Source organism: Fringilla coelebs (genome assembly GCF_963513975.1).
Source record: "Fringilla coelebs genome assembly, chromosome: 1".
In the NCBI taxonomy this organism is placed as follows: domain Eukaryota; kingdom Metazoa; phylum Chordata; class Aves; order Passeriformes; family Fringillidae; genus Fringilla; species Fringilla coelebs.
In genome coordinates this window covers 100,935,839-100,953,992 of record NC_140028.1, presented here as the reverse complement: position 1 = coordinate 100,953,992, position 18,154 = coordinate 100,935,839, and positions in this window count along the sequence as shown.

Genomic DNA, 18,154 nt, shown 5'->3' with positions numbered 1-18,154 from the left:
ATGCTTCAGGTGGAAGAATGATGAGGAGACTACAAGAACCAACAGGAGAATGAACAAAAGTGATAATGGATGAGAAAATGGATGAAACTAGTGATGGCTGGAAAATGAAACAGAATTAGAATATACCTGGACAGGACAAGGAAAAGAGGGAGGGAGCAGAGTGCTAAAGAGGAGTCTAGATCATGAAGCAGAGAAAACCAGAGCTAGCTGGCTGGCTAAAGATTTGAGGGCAAACAGTTAATGACAAGGTAAGTACAAAGACTGTGTATATCCTGTGTGCTGGAACACGGAAAAGGGACGCATGGCAACAAAGAAGGGTGGGTGGTATGAGGCAGTTGCCATAGAGCAGCAAAAATGAATAGATGAATTTGAATTGTAAGCCTACAATTTCCAATGGGAGTTGAGGCTTTCTAGACAGTAAGACCAGGACTGGGAGAAGAAAAGGGACTGTGCACAAGCACCTAGAGAGCTCAGACTTGTTAGGCAAGGGAAGAGATGTGCTGAGAGCAGCGACTGGAAAGGTTTCATGAGAAAGATGAAATTTGGATCCTGAGGCAGAGATCTGGATCCCTGAGGGAAGAGATTAATGAAGGCAAAGCTGTGTCAGAGAAGGTGAGACAGGAGGGGTAATGCTGACATGGCATAGACAAATAGCTGAGGAACATGGAACAGTACATGTGATATTTAAGTTTGCTCCCAGTTTCTCTGCTGTCAGCAAAAGTCTGTTTAAATGCTAGCAGAGTGTGTGTCATCCCACTTCAGTGCTGCCAATAAAGAGGTCAACAACCTATTGCTATAAACTACTCCGTTAAATTAAATTGCCTAGACCTGTGTGGAAAATTCATACAGTTGACAGTGCAGTGCTTACAAGTAGTTTCATGGCGGAACCTCTGTTTTTTCACTTTGCTTTCAAAAAACATAAAAATAAGCAAAGAAAAATTGATAGCGCTATTAAAGTTTAATTCAAGCGTCTGGAATTTTTTTAATTTCCAAAGCACTCTGAACTGTGCAATCATGATTTTGTTTCCCTGCCCATTCCCATAAATTTGCTCTCTGATACCATCTTTAATTGCAAGCATACTGGGGATTTTTTGTTCGTCATGTTGGGTATTTTTTCTACGCAGGCCATTTACACACTGACCAATTTTGGGTGTAAATCAGGAATGAGTACTGGGGCAAGATAATGTCCTCAGTACTCTTTCTTCATTTTTTCACAAAAACCTGTGAAATGTACAGTGATGTAAGGTGGCTGTATGAAGAAAAAGAGCAAGTCATATGGCTGCAGTAATTGAATACTGGCTCACAAAGTTGGATTTTCTCCCTTTCCCATTGCCATTCAATCCCTGTGCTTTGCCAGGCATCACACTTTTCCACAGGTGGCCACTAATTGTGTTTTCCTCATTTCTGGGGTCCTGTCAGGAGACTCTAGGGTCTGGTTTGCAAAAGTGCTGAGCATTCACAGCTGCAACTGAAGTTAGTGGTACTTGTATTTTTAACACATAAAGGATTATGTAACATTATATACTCGGAAATATCCATATGACAAATTTTAAGTGAACTGGATAGTGAAGTCAACTGGCATGAAAAATACAGGGATTTAAATGTGGGGGAAGTTTGGAATTTCTCAAGTCAAAAGTAAAAAACTTTCTGTAATTTGGATCCCAACAAAGTGGGTGGAAAAGTCTTACCTAGAGGGCCCCAGCTCCAACTGAATGAATAACCATTTCTAAAGGGATATTAAGACTAAGCAGGGAACTTACAAGGGATGGAAAAAAGGATCGACCAGCAAAGAAAGCCATGCCTTGGATGTCAGAAAATATTCAGAGAAAGTGAGAACTGCCAGGAATCAGAGAGAGTTGAACCTTGAAAAGAAAATTAAAGCAAGCAGCAAGAAGTTCTTTGGCTATAGAAATAAAAAAAAAAAGAACAAGAGATGAAATTGGAATGCTCTGTAAACTAAGGATATGGCAGGGATTTGATTCTCACAGAATAACAAAAAAAAAGTGAGTTAATACCTCAGTTTTCAAATATGGGTGATGTTGGGCAGGTTGACAGGCAGGGAGGAGGACATGGAGAAACCAAAATGACATGAAGCAAAGTTCAAAATCCTCGCTACAATCAAGTGAGGAAAGTGGATGATCTCTGTTTCTGAAAGCTGGAACTTGAAATTACAGGTCACATGCAAAGTAATTTAATAATCCATAAAAAGACAAGTAGCAGGTAACCAACAAGAGTAAATTATACACTACTATATAATAATATTTAATATTTCTAGTAAAATAAATTAGCGCTACTGATAAAAGAAATCTGATTTGGAGAATGCACATGCCTTCTAGGCTAGCCTCTTCAATATGCAGCATTTTAGTCTATATTTTAAAGATCGGACAATTAGAAATCATTGGGGAAAGAAATAAATTGCATCCAGGGTGTATCATGCCAGGATAACTTTATATCTGTGTTTGATATTTTGTGTATTTCACAAAAATTTTCTCCTACATTATGTATGGATTAAGAAGAAACAGACAGGGTTTAAGAGGGTGGTAAAGATGGACACAGGAATGACTGGTACTCTTAGGTGAAGGGCTGCTGGCAAGAGAACACACATAAATATTTGCAAAGATGATTTTGGTCCTTAGTTATTTGAATATTTTCATCAGTGGTGCTGCCTCGGAATTAATTGTATGCTAATAAAATCTGCTCTTGACCTGACAGAAAGCACTGTCAAAAAAAGGAGAGATCCAAATATTTTATGCAAAGAATAATATGACACTCAGGACTGGGCTGTTTGTGAGATCATGCACGTAAAGAACTAAAGCCAGAAATTTCTGCTCTAGGCTGAGAACTCATCAATTTCCCTACGCACGAGGAAGAAAAAGGCCTGGGGATTTGGGTTATATGATGACAAAAAATGTTCATGTCATTTGAAGGAGCCCAGGAGGAAGTAAATGAAACCCTTAAACTATGTCAGAGATAACTTCAGTAAAGATGGAGGAGAATTAAAACTGTTTTACAAGTCACTGGTGAGATCCAAGAAGGGTATACCATGAACAGCTCTGGCCCTGTGTGGTAAAGAACAATGAATTTAAACTAGAAGTTTTGTCTGTCTTGTGGGAGAAAATAAAAACAGCTTTGCCTGCTTTTTCTGGTAGAAAAAAAAGACTGAGACAGGAAATTGTTAATCTCTATAAATACATGTGAAGAGGTGGAGCTGGTTTGAAGGTATGGGGACAGTGAGAAATGAGAGCAGATAATACTGGATTTCAAGGAAACGTTATCTAGCGAAAGAAAATTACGGGCAAAAGAATGTGCTGATAAAAAGTACATGTGTAGGTATTAGCCTAGGAATGGGATGAGCTTTTTGAGCATCAGAAGGCTACTGAAAAGCTTCTGTCAGAAGAGAGATGAGCATAAAGACTGTACCAGAGCTGTAGCTAGCATCCCTCCAGTGCATACTGGCTTTCGTGCTGCTTTCTCTCCCTCTGACCGGCAGCAGCCTGGATTCCTCCCTCTGAGCTCCGTGCAGGTTGCTACATGTTCCCTTTTAAATACGTTTGTTGTTGCCATGTTCTTTGTGCCAGTACTTGCTGATTTTCTGGGGCCAGACATTACAAGCACATAAGTCACAGAAGAGACAAGGAATCTTGTCTTGCCAGCCCATTACAGCGTCATAAGTCTCACAGATGTTCAAATATATTGGTTTTGAAATGAAACTCCCACTATGTGGTTGAATTATTGCTTCTAGTGAACGACTTGCTTCCATCCTATCTGACCTCCCTTTATTGTTTGGTGGTGTTTTCATGGTTGTTTGCATGTACTGGCATATCTTATTTCCAGTGATGGCTAAAGCTCTGCATTTCCAAATACCGGGCTTAGTTCCATTGATTGTAACACATGGACTTTCTGCTTTTATCCCATAGCAATGTTCTTGTTTCTCTACCTCTTGCATTTTGCCCACAAAAAATGGGCTGGTTGACCTTGTAGGTATCCCTAACTCAGTATTTCATTTCTGAGGATGGTCAAGGCCAGATGTTTGAAGAAGGCTGTGGGAAGAGGGAAATGTAGTGAGACTTCCTCAAAATACTCTTTAGGCTCCAGGAGTTTGTGGCTCGAGTAATTCCTAAGCCAGAGATGTGGCCTTTGTTTTTAATAGCTCAGATGGATTTTTCTTCTGTGAATTCGTTCACGAATTTTTAAACGAAAGTTAACTTGTGGTATCCCCCAACATCCTGTGGCAAGGGGTTAGCTGGCTTTACTGTGAGTTAAGTAAGTTAAAAGCTACCTTTTTATTTGTTTGAAAAAGGCTTCCTGCTTTTCATTTGATGCCCTCTGGCTTGTATACCAGAAGTAGTGTGTAGTTTTTCCTATTTACCTTGCTTCTGCCACTTGTGATTTTACAGACATCTATCATAATGTCTCCTAGGCTGAAGGGTCTTACTGTATATAATCATTCCTTAGATGGAAGGCAGTCCACAGCTTCTGTCAGCCTTGGTATCCTGCTCTGTATGTTTACCAGATTTACTAATTATTTAGGCATAGTGGACAGTAGTTCCCCCTGTGGCAATTTGTACTGGGATTTCATATCCAGCTGGAATTGAAAGGTGAATTCATAGCATCCATCAATTCCAAGGAGCTGCTTCAGATGGTGTTTTGGTTTTGAGCCTTTCATGTGGCTCTGTCCAGTGCTCAGACCAATGCTCTTGGCTGGCAGATTTGCAAACTTCTTCAAGGTATGCAACATTGTCCCTGTGCCTCCTGTAGTAATTTGTGCCACTCCCATTTCATTGTCAGTATGCATACAGCCTCTCTGGTCTTCTGCAGAACCTTTCACCCCACCTTGAGTGGCCCCATCTCAAGAATAACAAACATAGCTCTAAAAAGTAAATATCTTCTGCTGTGCAACTGCAAGGGCCAGCTGATCAGAGCCTCTCCAGTTTACCTCTCCCCCACCTCTCTAACCTGGCTGCTTGATACCTCCCGCTACCTCTTCCTACCTATTTCTCTGTATTTCTATTCCCAAAGCCGTCAGGTGTCTCTTCCTCACTGTCTCTCACCCTTGTATCTCCTACCTATGCTAAATCCTCTGACACAGATATCATAGCTATTCCACAAAGCAGCCTTCTTTGAGCTGAGCAGCTTGGAAAACATTCCAAAAGAGGAAATTTAGACCTAACCATGCTGTCACCCCAAGTCAGAGCTTATACCCACTGCCCCACTCAACTTGCCATTGTGCATGGAAGAGAGGGCATGGGAAGGAGGAGGCTGTTATCTGGACACGCAAGAGAGACCTTCAGCCTGCCCATAACCTTTGGTCCTGCCAGTTTCTTATCCCCATGCCACCACTGAATCAGACTGAATGCCCTCATTTCAAGTGCCTGTTAGAGAAGGAGAGAAAGCTTTTAGGAAGGAAGCAAAACTGCAGGAAAAAAGGAGAGAAATTTTTTAATTACCTCTTTCCTTGCAATTGTCCTGAAGCCATACAGGTGAGATACCCCCATCTCAAAGGCGCTGCCTTCTCTGCCCCACAGACTAAGGCACTTCAGGATATCCCTGCTCTTTTTCTAGGTCATTTGGGACCTGGTATCTTTGTATGTTGATTGTCTAAGGCAGAGCTTAGAGGAAGCAAGAGCCAGAAAACCAAAAGGCATGCATTTATTTGGTGGATTTCCCCTTTCATCTCCTGGTCTAGACATGGCTTTTTTCTCTCTCTTTCTCAGGTCTGACCAGTATCTCTCAGAGATCAGAAGGTGTCTGGCTTCCTCTTGTCTGCATTTAGGTACATTAAACTCTTGGTACTTCCTTGGGAATCGGCTGTGACTGTTATGTAATTCACTGAATATCCAGTTTTTGTTACCTTTGGATACTGCAACAAGATTGTGGTGAACAACATGCTTGATGTTCCTCTCTAGTTAGTGACAGGTTTAGTTCTCATCAGAAAACTTGGGTAGCTACATTTGTGACAATAAAATTGAGACTAAAGATAAATGTCAAATGTGATGGCAAATAGCCAAGTGACAGGGCAATATGCTCAGCAGCTCAAGCCAACGCTGACAACAAGGACACTGAGCCCTTTTGCCCAAAGCAATTTTGCTAGTAACCCCGTGCCTTACTGGCATAGTGAAAATCTTTCCAGGATTCAACTGTGTAGCATCCTTAAAATCTTCCTTTGAAGGCTTTTTCTTGATTACTAGAGCACTGATTCATTTTGTACTGTAAATGGTTAATGTCAAATGAGTTTTGGCTGTAATGGTTAATGTAATTCATAGAACTACTGTTGGTGACTTTATCGTGGTTAGATTTTGCGCTGCACAGGAAGAGTAATTTCTGGCTTCAGCAGGTTTTGTGTCTTCTTGAAATGTGGCTTTCTATGCTGGAGAATATTGAACAAGGTAATTATTCTTGTTCTTGTTTCAAACTGAGAAAAATATCTGATTTAGTTGCATGGTTTGTGCTGACCGGCTCTTAGTTAGTCGGCCTGTTGGTGACACCAAGCTTTGCATTCAAAAATGCTCTTGTATATATGGCTTTCTTCCTGAAAATTTGCACTGAATTATAATTAGTGAACTGTTAAATTAATTGTCTTATATTACTTACTTAGCAGTGTAGTATTTCCAACAGACTGGAAGTAAGCCTGATAAGTTTGTTAATCTAATACATTCATAGAAACCTTTTTCGGTGATAGGTTAAATAAATGTAAAATATACTTTAACTTATCATTTGCTTGCTACCAGTCCAAATCTTTGCTGAGGCCAAAATTGGCATCTGTGCGAACTGTTTGCTACATTATTCCTATGGTCTACTCATGCCTAACTGCCCCAAACCACAAATCATTTGCTCATTCTTGTTCAAGCCATCATTCTAGCCCTCTGGGCTTTGCAGAATCCAGCAATAAATCTAGCTCTGATGACCCAGATCTTCTGAACCCTAACCTTAAAATTAGAGTTAATAGTCCAGAGACCCCTAAGAGCAAGAGAATTAATCACAAGCCATTTGTCTCTGTTAGTCTAGCTGCTAGTCCTACAGGTCATGGAGTATCCAACAATAAAACTACCTCCCTAGTCCTTGCCATCCCAAAAGTAATCTGAATCCCAACTTTTAATGTAGCCAAAACCCCAATATCTAGTCCTGAATTAGCAAAGTTTCTTTAATCTGTGGTACAATTAAGAGATATCATTGGTTAGACTTAATGTAGATGACATCAGAAAGTGGAAAATGATGACTTACAGTTACCTGCTGTAAATTTCCATGCTAGCCCATGGATGGCAAGTCTGAGTAAGGATAATTTCTGATCTTATTTAGGTTAGAAGTGCAACTGAAACTAGCTGGCAGGAATGCTTAGTCACAGCTTAGTGGCTTTGATAGATTGTCAGGTTACAGTTAGCAGTGGATCTGGCTGTGGAAAATGGGGAACTTATGAAGTAGCTTTACAACCAAATCATTTCCTCTTCAATGAGGTGAGGAAAAGATCTGGAGCAAGAATCATCCAGGGCTGGAAACAAAGAAAATATGTAGAGGCAGCTGGGGCAGATGCTGCCTTATTCTTTAGATCTGAAAGTATTGGCCTGAAAAATCTAACCTGAAATACCTAATGTTGACATTGTCCTTATTCTAGTACCTAGATAGAAACAATCTTTTTCAGCCTTGCAGTGTACAGAAGAACAGTTTGTCTTCAAAACCCTAGGCCTAATCTACACTATTTCCATGTGACTGAAAATACTGAACTACATGCTCTCACTAAGCTTCCACCATCTTTAATCTAGAGAACTTGTGAAATAATAATAAAAAGACTCTCTCATAGTGTCTCCTGCTTGGAAACTTTCCTATTCCAAATGCTACTTTTGTCTTGATATTAGTATAGAGGCCAAGAACAAGTAAAGGCTCTTCCTTTGGGTGCTTTCTCCAGTGTTTGATCTTTGAGCATGGCAAATCTTCCATCCTGTAATAGGGCCTGGTAGATAATAACAACCTAACATACTCCATCCGTGCTGCTCTCAATGCTAAATCTAACTCAGCAGTTTCCCTGTGCTGGCAAGGGGAACAGACACCTCATTTGGGTTTGAATATGTTTTCCTGTACACTAGAATTCAGTTTAGGTTTACAAGTAACTGCAGAAAGTGAGAAGATTTGTGGCTAGACTTTACAGGAAACTTCTACTTGCCCAGAATTAACAGAGTTACCTGTCAGGTTCAATACCAAAAAAAAAGAAAAAAAGTAAGTTCCATAATATTCATTTTTTCCTCCTCATAAAACATGAAGATAAATACCAGTCTCCATAGAGGGGAGGTTAAAGCCTCATGTGCTGTAAGGCTTGCAGGCAGAGTTCTGGCAGTGAGGAGGAAAGCTCTTCAGCTCCAATGTTCAGGTTCTCCTTATCCCTCTTTACATCCCTTACAGTTTGAAAAATAGCAACCAAGGAAGGAACTGCCATCAAAGCACACTTCAGCTTAGCTGAGACCTTGCACCTTGGAAGCTGGGAACTGAGACAATAAGGGAAAGGTGCATAAAGTGTTGACTTTTTTGGAGGAAAAGCCTATGGGTTTGGGAGGTTTTGAGCCTCTCTTTCCTGAGCTCCAGTGAGTCCTTGCAAAAATGAATTTGTGTATCAGTGACACTCTGATCAAGGTAATCAGCTGACTTCAGCTGGCAGCAGAGGAATAGGCCCTTCTTGATCTGCCACAGGGCTGGCCTTGTGATCATGGACGACACTGCAGGTCCAGCTTGTTCTCAGTCACAGGAAGCCTGCTTTTAATTGAATCAAACATGCCATGCTGGGAACAGCTCCAGAGAAAAATAGACATTTTATGTATTGGGATTCCTTAAAAAATATTTTGCTATCCTCTGTATCCTCTTCAGTACTGACTCCCATTTTGTCCATTATTGTTTAACTTGTTCACCAGTGATGACCCAAAACTGGGACAAGTGGCTGATGCGACAGAGAGCTGTGCTGACCTTCATCAAGACCTGGACAGGCTGGAGAGATGGCAGGGAAACCTAATGAAGTTCAGCAAAGGACAATGCAGGGTCCTGTGCCTGTGGAAGAATCACCCCCTGCAGCAGTGCAGGCTGGAGGCCAAAGCACTGGAAAGCATCTCTGTGGAGAAGGACCTGTGGGTGCTGGTGGACAGCAAGCTGTCCATGAGCCTGCAGTGAGCCCACAGCGGTGGCCAAGGCAGCCAATGTTCTCCTGGGGTGCATCAGGAAGAGCAGGGCCAGCAGGTGGGTGGAGGTGATCCTGCCCCTCTCCTCAGCCCAGGTGAGGCCACATCTGGAGTGCTGTGTCCAGCTCTGGGCTCCTCAGCACAAGAGAGACATGGAGCTCCTGGAGTGGGTCCAGGAGAGGGGTATAAATATTAGTGACTGGAGCATCTGTCTTACAAGGAGAAGCTGAGGGAGCTGGGCCTGTTCAGCCTCAGGAAAAGATGACTGAGAGGGAACCTTATCAATGTCTATCAGTACCTGAAGTTGGGGTGTCAAGAGGATGAATTCAGGGTCCTCTTGATAGTGCAAAGCAATAGGACAAGAGGCAATGGGTAGAAGCTGATGCACAAGAAATTCCACCTGAACATGAGGGAGAACTTCTTTACTGTGCAGTGACCATGCACAGGAACAGATTTCCCAGAGAGTTTGTGGAGTCCTCCTCACTGGAGATGTTCAAGAACCATCTGGACACAATTCTGTGCAATGTCATCATCTGGGATGATGACCCTACTTGAGCAGGAAGTTTTGACTAGATGACCCACTGTGGTTCCTTCCAACCTTACCCTGTGATTCTGTGATGAATGTGATTCTTGCCGTGGGCTTCAGGCCTCTCCTTTAGGGTGGGGTTTAGGCAGTGAAAGCTGTGAAGCTAGATTTGTTCATGAATCTTACAGCCACTAAGACAGTAAGATGTTGCATGAAGTTATCAGGAAGAAAGAAGTTATGACAAATTTTTTATGCCTCATCAGATGGGACTAGATTAAAACAAACAATCTGCAACTCATGTGAGCCATAAAATTAATCATAAACTATTTGACCTGGAGGCTGCTTACCTCAGGTTGGTCCTGTTGGCTATTTCCCAGAAGAAAGTCCCTGAAATTCTAGACTTCTTCTTCCCCACCTTACTTCTGCTCCAAAAGACAGGTTCTTGAAGTGCTGAAATTACTCATTACATATTTTTTTTCCTTCTTGTTGTGTCCTTCAGCTTACTTGTTATGATTTTCAGGGCAGGAGCATAAAACTATTTTCTTTTCCTCAGCTTCAACCTTGAAAGGGTTTGCCTCCTTGTAGAAAGAAAATTTACACAATTTCTGTCAAATGAACAGCTGACTCTGGCAAAACTTGTAAGATTCTAGAGCAATATTTTCCCTTCTTTTCTGAAAGAAATTCTATCAATATACCTAACCATATGTCCTGAAACAAAAATCACAAACTATTAGAGAAAAAATTAGTTAGCTGTGAACTAATACTTTCTGTTACCTACATCACTCCATCTTTATCATAGCAAGACTTGCAAAACTGAGAAATGAACCTCAATTTATATTTCTTATTTTCTTGTCCTACAAATCCTGAGCGCCTGAAAGAAATGCTTCTAACTCAAAAGAAGTTATTTGAAAATCCAAGGTTTTTATATTAAGAACTAGTTCTATGGGTTTTCTTTTCTTTAAGAGTGTTCCTAACTAGACTATTCATGCTGAGCTCAGTCAGAGGCTAGGCAGAAAAGCTCAATCACACATCCTTTCTTCACAGTAATGACCGCTTTCTTTATCTTTCTTTACCAGCACCTGCAAGACTGAGGCTTGTGTTTCATTCTAGTTTTCCTTGTACTAAATTGCAACCCTTGAGTTTACCCAAACCCTAGCCTCAAGGCAGTAATCCAAGACAGTTTACAATGCAAGTGTATTGTATTTTACATGGCAAAGTCACATTTTTAAGCTGTATCCTTCATCTGTTTTTTTGAAAATCCAAGATTCAAGAAGAAAGCAGATCCCTGCTTCCTAATCCCAACTCTTGCCAGAAACACACTGGCTATGCTGCTACTCTCTCTTGTTGTCCCTAGGCATCCCCACAAGTGCTTGGGCAAAGCAGCAGGAGAGCAGCCAGGAGAAGGAAATAAAGTTTACTAAAGCAACCCATAGGCACATGTCTGGCTAAGTAGGAATTCCTGCCAGGACTGATTTTTATAGGGAGAAACATATAAGTGGCTGCTGCAGCTGTTCCTTGAGCATACAGTAGGGAGTAAAGGGATCCTTCCTAGTTAGTTCCTAGTTTGATCTGTTGTCATGGGAGACCATTTTTTCAGGCAGTAACAAATTAATTCCTGGTCCAGATTACACCATCTTATTCTTGTTATGGTCCTTTGCTACAAGATGCCCAAACACACCTCTATTTCCCCTGTCCCCTGGCAGCAGGAAGTGTGGAAACTCATTGGGAGCTCCCTGGAGGTCTGGCTTTGAGATTTAGGTCTGCAAAGTTCACAAGAATAGATGCCATGGCCAAGGGTTTTCTTTGTCTCTGTACCTCGGGTCTCAGGGTAGCATAAGGGGTGCCTAGAGGCTGCAATAACACACGATCCTCTTATTCTAAAGCAGACTCAACCTAACTCTTCCTTTCTTTTTGGAAAGCTGAAGATCTCTTACCCAGTTTGATACTGAGTATTGGTTTATGAATAAAAATGTAAAAGAACTGGGCCATACAAGGCCCAGTCATAAGTAAGTTAGGCATTTTTGTTCTGGAAAGGAGAAAGTACAGGGACAGTATTATAAGGATTGATAAAATCTTTGGCAGAATGGAAAGGATCTATAGTGATCATTTCTTCACTGTCTCATTCAACACAAACCTAGGGTAATCAAATGAAATCAGAAAGAGGCGTGTTTGAATGCCAAGGGAGTTGGTTCTTTTCACACTGGATAACTAAGGCACATAATCCTTTGCTGGATGACCTGTGGATACTGTTTACTGTGCTCAATATGATGTGAGACCATGAAAATTAAATTTATGGCTGAATATTATTAGGCTTACTCTGTTTTATTCTCTAGGCATCTCCCTATGACCATTTGCAGAACCATGAGGAATGTTGCTTTGATCTTCTAAGGACAATTCATGTTCCAAAGTCCAAGCTGTACACATCTTTGTCAACTGTGATCACTGATCTGAAACAGCCAAAGATCCAGCCATAGTTGCAAGCTGCTATCTTCCACTCATCGTATCAAATCAATTTCCTTACCAAGCTGAGCTCCCAGTCAAGGAACAAATCAAACTTGCCAGTCCCAGATCCTAATCCTGAGTTTAATGTGGCTCTTGAGCCTGGGACATTAATACAATTCACTTTTCAATGAAAGACATGCAATAAAGGATTGAGCACAGCTTCTCAGACACTGTCATTTTGAAGTTTAAGCTGATACTGTAGTTGTGGCCAAAACTAAAGGGCCTCAGAAATAATCTTGATCTTTCACCTTTCCTTGTTCTGTTCCTTCTAGTCTTGAAGAATGTAGCAACAGTGATACCCTTTTGCATCTCTACTTTTCACATCTCTAACACTCTCCTGAAGCTGTACTGTAGCTTTTCGACCCGTTATCTCCCAAGCTTTCCACTAGCTCAGTGAGTCTTGCAGGATCTGGCAGTGAAACTGAGCTCTCTTACAAATCCTAATGCTGTCACCAACCTTAATGCTAGTTTTCCTGATCTTTCCTTAAATTCTGCCACTTCCAGTGCCCTTACAATCTTTTCATCTGCTGAAAACTGTTCTTCCTTCTCTGCTGTCTGTATGCTGGGAAAGATTTGCTACGCCCTACACTTGTATTCAGTGGCTGAGAATGTTAATTTCTGCCTTTCATATTCTTCCCACAGTATGTATGCCGAGCCATGATTTTCAGTCTGGCTATGTCCTGAGTCATTGGCTTCTTTATCTTGGATCTATCTACTTGTTCTGCACACTAGTGGCTGTCACTGCTCTGATTTTTCCCTTGGACAGCTCCTGTGCTATTGACATGTGCATGCATTTCCCCAGGGTTGAGGATGATTCTCTTGGTATTTTCTCCTGCAAACTAAAATCACATGTTTCACCAATAAGGCTGTTTCTGATTAAAGAATCTTTTTTATCTCTAGAGTTACATGTGGATACCAGAACTCTCCATTGTGTAACTCACATATCTTAACTTACACTCTTAATTCCAGGTAAAATACTTTCCCAGCCTTCATCCCAAACCCAGCCCTATCCACAGTATCCTTCTGCCTGAAATCATGACAGTTATTATTCCTCTATTTCCCAGCCAAAGCATGGGATATGAGAAAGAGACAAATCTTGCCTTATTAATCCTTACAGTCATTTCTGTACTCTGGATCTATTTTTCCTTTGTACTGCTTTAATGATTATGCAATTCTATTTGTCTAGAAGTCCAGCTTTCCTGTGGAGTGAGTCATTTTGCTTCTCTTCAGAAGTGCTGCCTTGTTCTCTTCTAAAACATGCACCTTTCTCCAGTGTGAGCATCACCCCCCATCACTTCTATCCTAGATAATAAAATTGCAAAATTTCATTATCCTTGTATTAGAGAGGCTCTTTATTAGGAGAAGCCTGTTCACAGATGCTGCAAGTCAACTCCAGCTATGACTACATAATACAAACAGACTGGTGCCTCCTCCAGACTTTCTTCTCAAGCTCACACTCCATCTACATTGCTGCATCACTGAAGGAAGATTCAAGCAATTTACACAATTATTGGTATGAATTGCACCCTTTTCAGATTATGTTAAGACCTCAGATAGGAGAATTTTGCTTCCAAATTCCCTGATTGTTATTTGGTTTTCATGGCTATTTCCCCATGGCTAATCCAGCTCAGCAGAAGCCATTTTCAGCTATTTTTATCAGTGACAAGATACCATTTATCTGAGTTCTCTGATTCAGCCCACGACAGTGGGGAAGTGCAAGGGGAAACAAAAAAAAAAAAAAAAAAAAGAGTGGTGGAGGGTGTACTTCTGGAATACTATTTCATTTCTGCTGACATGAGATCATTGATTGAAACACCACTACACCCAATTTATAAAAGTTCAAGTAAAATTCAGACTGGCAGACTCCAACATACACTCTCTGATAAACGCCTCTTTTAGCTCCTTAGAAAACAGTGATACTATAGTGAGGTATTTGGCCTGGTGTTTCAGGGGACTGTGCTCAATTCACTGGTCCCTGAGCTGCATTTTTTTACAGAGAAAAGTTTGTTTCATGCAGTCTGTGCAGAGTTCATGTAATGTGCCCTCCAATCACTCCTTCCTTCAATCAGCTCCAGTAATGTGGCATTACTAAGAAGAGGTGGACATATTTTGTTTCATTTCAAACCCACTCACACACTTTTGAAATGAGGAACAGAACTCCAAAAGGATTAGATTTGTTTTCCCTTTAAAGGAGGCAAAATGCCAATTTGGGCTGCTGTGAAGAGAAGGAAGTCCTGAATTAACAATGTATGAATTCCTAGCAAACACTCATCTCTCTCACCGAGTTAGGAAGAGGGATAAAATGCCATATTATCAGTGGATCCCACTTCTTACAATTGCACCCTACAGCTTCTGCAAAGCTCTCCCATTCTCCTCATTCTCTCAGGAACCAATTCTTCTGTGGACATAAAGTGTAGTCTTCATGTTTCTTCATTTCAGAATGGAAGAAGTAATGGCAGCTTGTCCTCTCCCTACCAAGAAAGTTGCTACATTCATCTGCTTTGAGAGGTCTGTTTTCAGGAGTCACTAACTCCTAGTCATTTCATTTTTGGGTAGTGGAGCAGAGCAAGGCCAATGAAAATACAGGAAGTGGAGTAAAAGTGTTATGCCCAGGTCCTGGCTGCTGTGCTGCTGCTGCTGCGGCCGCTGCTGCCCAGGAATATAAACTGCATGCAGGGTAATGAAGGATGTTTACAGCTGAAAGGAGTACAGATGCCAAAATAGTCAGCTGCAGCTCTGAGCAAAGTGTTTCTGGCCATGCCAATAGGATGAGACTTTCTTGTTAGGCTCTTTGAGAAAGCAGTCTCCTTCAAATATAGGGACTTGGTTGCTTCAGAGCAAAGCCAATCTGCATTTGTTTATGGTGATATATCTACCTTGAGTTTCGCTGTTTTCTAATACCTTGCCTTTGTGCCTTTGCTGGGGCTGAATTTAAGACTGGGTGGCAAAGTTATCTATGTAGCAGAGCAAGCCTGGGTTTCTTTCATTTTTTTTTTTCTCTCTGGGCAGACAAATAAAAAGGCATCCACTTGCAGAACTAGGCTGCTTTTTTTTCCACAGCAAATGAAGACAAGAGATTTTGGAAGGATAAAGGTCTGTGTATCTCCCCATGTGACGATTTACATGACTTATTTTTTGCAGCTGTCCAAATTACCTCTTAAAAATGTGAATTTTTGCAATAGCTCTACTGACCATTTCCCCCCTCAGTTAAGGTCTTGCCACTGTGCAGTGAAGCTGCAGTAACAGCAGTGAGGTTTGCAGGTGTGGGCTCTAATGAGGAGAGGTGAATCTAGGTAACAGTGGGTGAGGGCAAAGCAGCTGGCATGGTGGGGCTGTCTGCTTGGACAGCTGGATATCTCCACACAGCAGCAACTCCCTGCTCCCAGCTGCTGCTGCGGCTGCCAGCACAACTTATGCACTTCTGCTCTTGTTTTTTCTTTTTCTGCATGGGGCTCAGAAAGCCAAGCAAGGGCTCAGAGGTTGTTTTTCTGATGTGCTTATAGGTAGCATCATAATTTTATGCAGATCTGTGGTAGACCATTGCAAACCTCTTGAGTGGAGAAGACATGACTCACGTCCTTTCAGAAGACATGACATCTAGATTTTTGTTTCATTTCTTTATCATTTCTTTCTTTTTTCTAAAAGAATAAAAACATTCCTAGGTAATAATCCAGTTGCAGAAGGTGAGAGAGACCTTGAGAAAGAAACACCAGCTATCAAAATGGATGCAAAAAACCTGAGAGGCTTGAGATTTTCTGGTTAATGTCCACTTTCAGTTGAGGGAAGAGCACTGCCTCTGATCTGCTTGGGTGTTCGAGATGCAGTGTATCAGCCTCAGTGTCCTGCAAGGTGCCCAGGATTTCGAGGCTGGGGGTGAGCACCAGTATTTTTACTCTTCTTGTTGGACCTACGTGACCATTTCTGTTTTCCAACAGAAGCAGTGGAGTAGGAACAGAAAAAGGAAAGTTATGAGTTCTCTAAGCCTCTCCAAAAATTTTTTCCCTAAGCTTAGGATTTTATAAAACTCTAACTCCAAAACACATTAAAAGCCTGAGCTGCTTACAAAACCTCTGGCTCCACAGGGTTTGCTTATCCTTAGTAATTATCACTTAATATTTGGCCCAGCACAGCTATCTTTCAGTCTTATAAGGATAAATGTATTTGTTTCACTGCTATCTGAGCTCTTTTTCGCCATCAGACTGAAACCTATAGTTTATTATTCCTGGACAGAGGCCTACACACACTATATGTTACTTCTGTAGTTGCCTCAGTCAGTGGGAAATGTTTTAGTATTATTATCATTAAATATTTTGCCAGACACTGTGGTCTTCCAGCTTTCACATAGATAGGGAGGGAGTGGATGCGTGGCTAAAGTGCAGGCTTAAGAGATGGGAGACAGGAGTGTTTTTTCCTTATCTGTGCCAAAATGCTTAGAGAGAAAATTCCTCTGGTAACTAGGAAGGCTAAAATGCCTTTAACCAGCTACTACCTCCTTGTACTTGTAACCATCAAATTAAATGAAGCATTTTGTGACCACAGGTGCATTTACCAGTAAGGTTCAGGCTTAAATAATCCATGCAGTATGCATCATCTTTTTTGGTACATGTAAAAGCTTCCTTCATATTTTTAAAAGAGAAATTAAAGGATCCTCAGTGCAAAGCTGAATATTTTAGTGGGTTTACTACCTTCTCAACATCCATTTTTTGTTATTTCTACATGTTTAATCTAAAGGTTTAAACTGGAGATGTAAATAATGGAGTTTAAATGCATAAGAGCCAATACAAATTTAATAATGCTCCAGAAATATAAAGTAATGAATAAATTTTAAGGTCACATCTTTCACCACAGTCCTGTGGCGCTGTGTCAGACTGGAAATGGTAAGTGTTAGTTGTTTTAATACCTATGAAGCCTCTGATTGATGCAACTTTCACTGTTTTTGTTATATCACTATTACGTGGCACAGGGTGTTAATCTGAGAGCGCAGTGTCAGAGCTGGGTGAGGCACAATGTCATGGCAAACTCTATTTGCAGTTGGAAATACACTGATTTCAGACTTCTGAATCCTCCTGTGCCAACTGCTCTCCTGATTTGTCATTCCTCAACAAGGACCCAAAAGTCTGTAATTTTGTTTGTGAGAGTTCCCTTAGATGCTGCCTGAAAACTGTGTGGGCCAGTCATCTCATCTGTGCTGGTGTGTCTGTAGTTTCACCAGGTATTCCCCACTGCTGCAAAGGGACAGCTTAAAGGCAAGCACCAGTGCTGTTGTATGGGAAAAAGAGCAAGAGGAAACAGCAAAGAGCTGATAGATTCCATAGAGAATCAGGGATCCCCAGTTCCCTTACCAGTGGTCCTACTGCAAAAGGAGGAGGGTTGAACCCACGAGTCTCTCTCAGAGAGTCACATCCCAAAGTTTCTGTTGGACGAACTTGCAGTCCCCTGACCTCAGCCAGAGTTGCTCAACTTGGAAAATCTGGCCCCTTTAGGTACAACTGGAGCATATTGATTTCAGGGCTGAACTTGAGGAAATCCCACTCTACTATATTAGCCGTCCACCTGCGCTTTGGGAGATGTAACTGGACCAGGAGAAAAATAGGGCTCATAGTTTGGCAGAAAGACTTAATGCAGGTGGATGTAGAAGAGCCATATTGCCAAATGCAATAGGATGCTGATCCTTTTCACCTGCCCCAGGAGCTGCCTGCTTTTCCCCAGCAGCAGAGGCCATAAGGACCAGAAACTCCCGCGGTGGCAAGCGAGTTAATAGTTCTCCTAATGGCCTACATGCGCTACATGCATCAAATGAAACAAGTATGAAAATGGTTCATTACCCTCCTGCGCTCCAAGGTCAGGTTTTTCAATGGAATTCACGTACAGAAAGTTGCAGGTGGACAGCTAGTAATGTTTACAAAAGCACTCCTGTGCCAGATTCCCATGGATTTCGGTGTAGGTCAGACCCCTGAAGATAGAGTGCGTT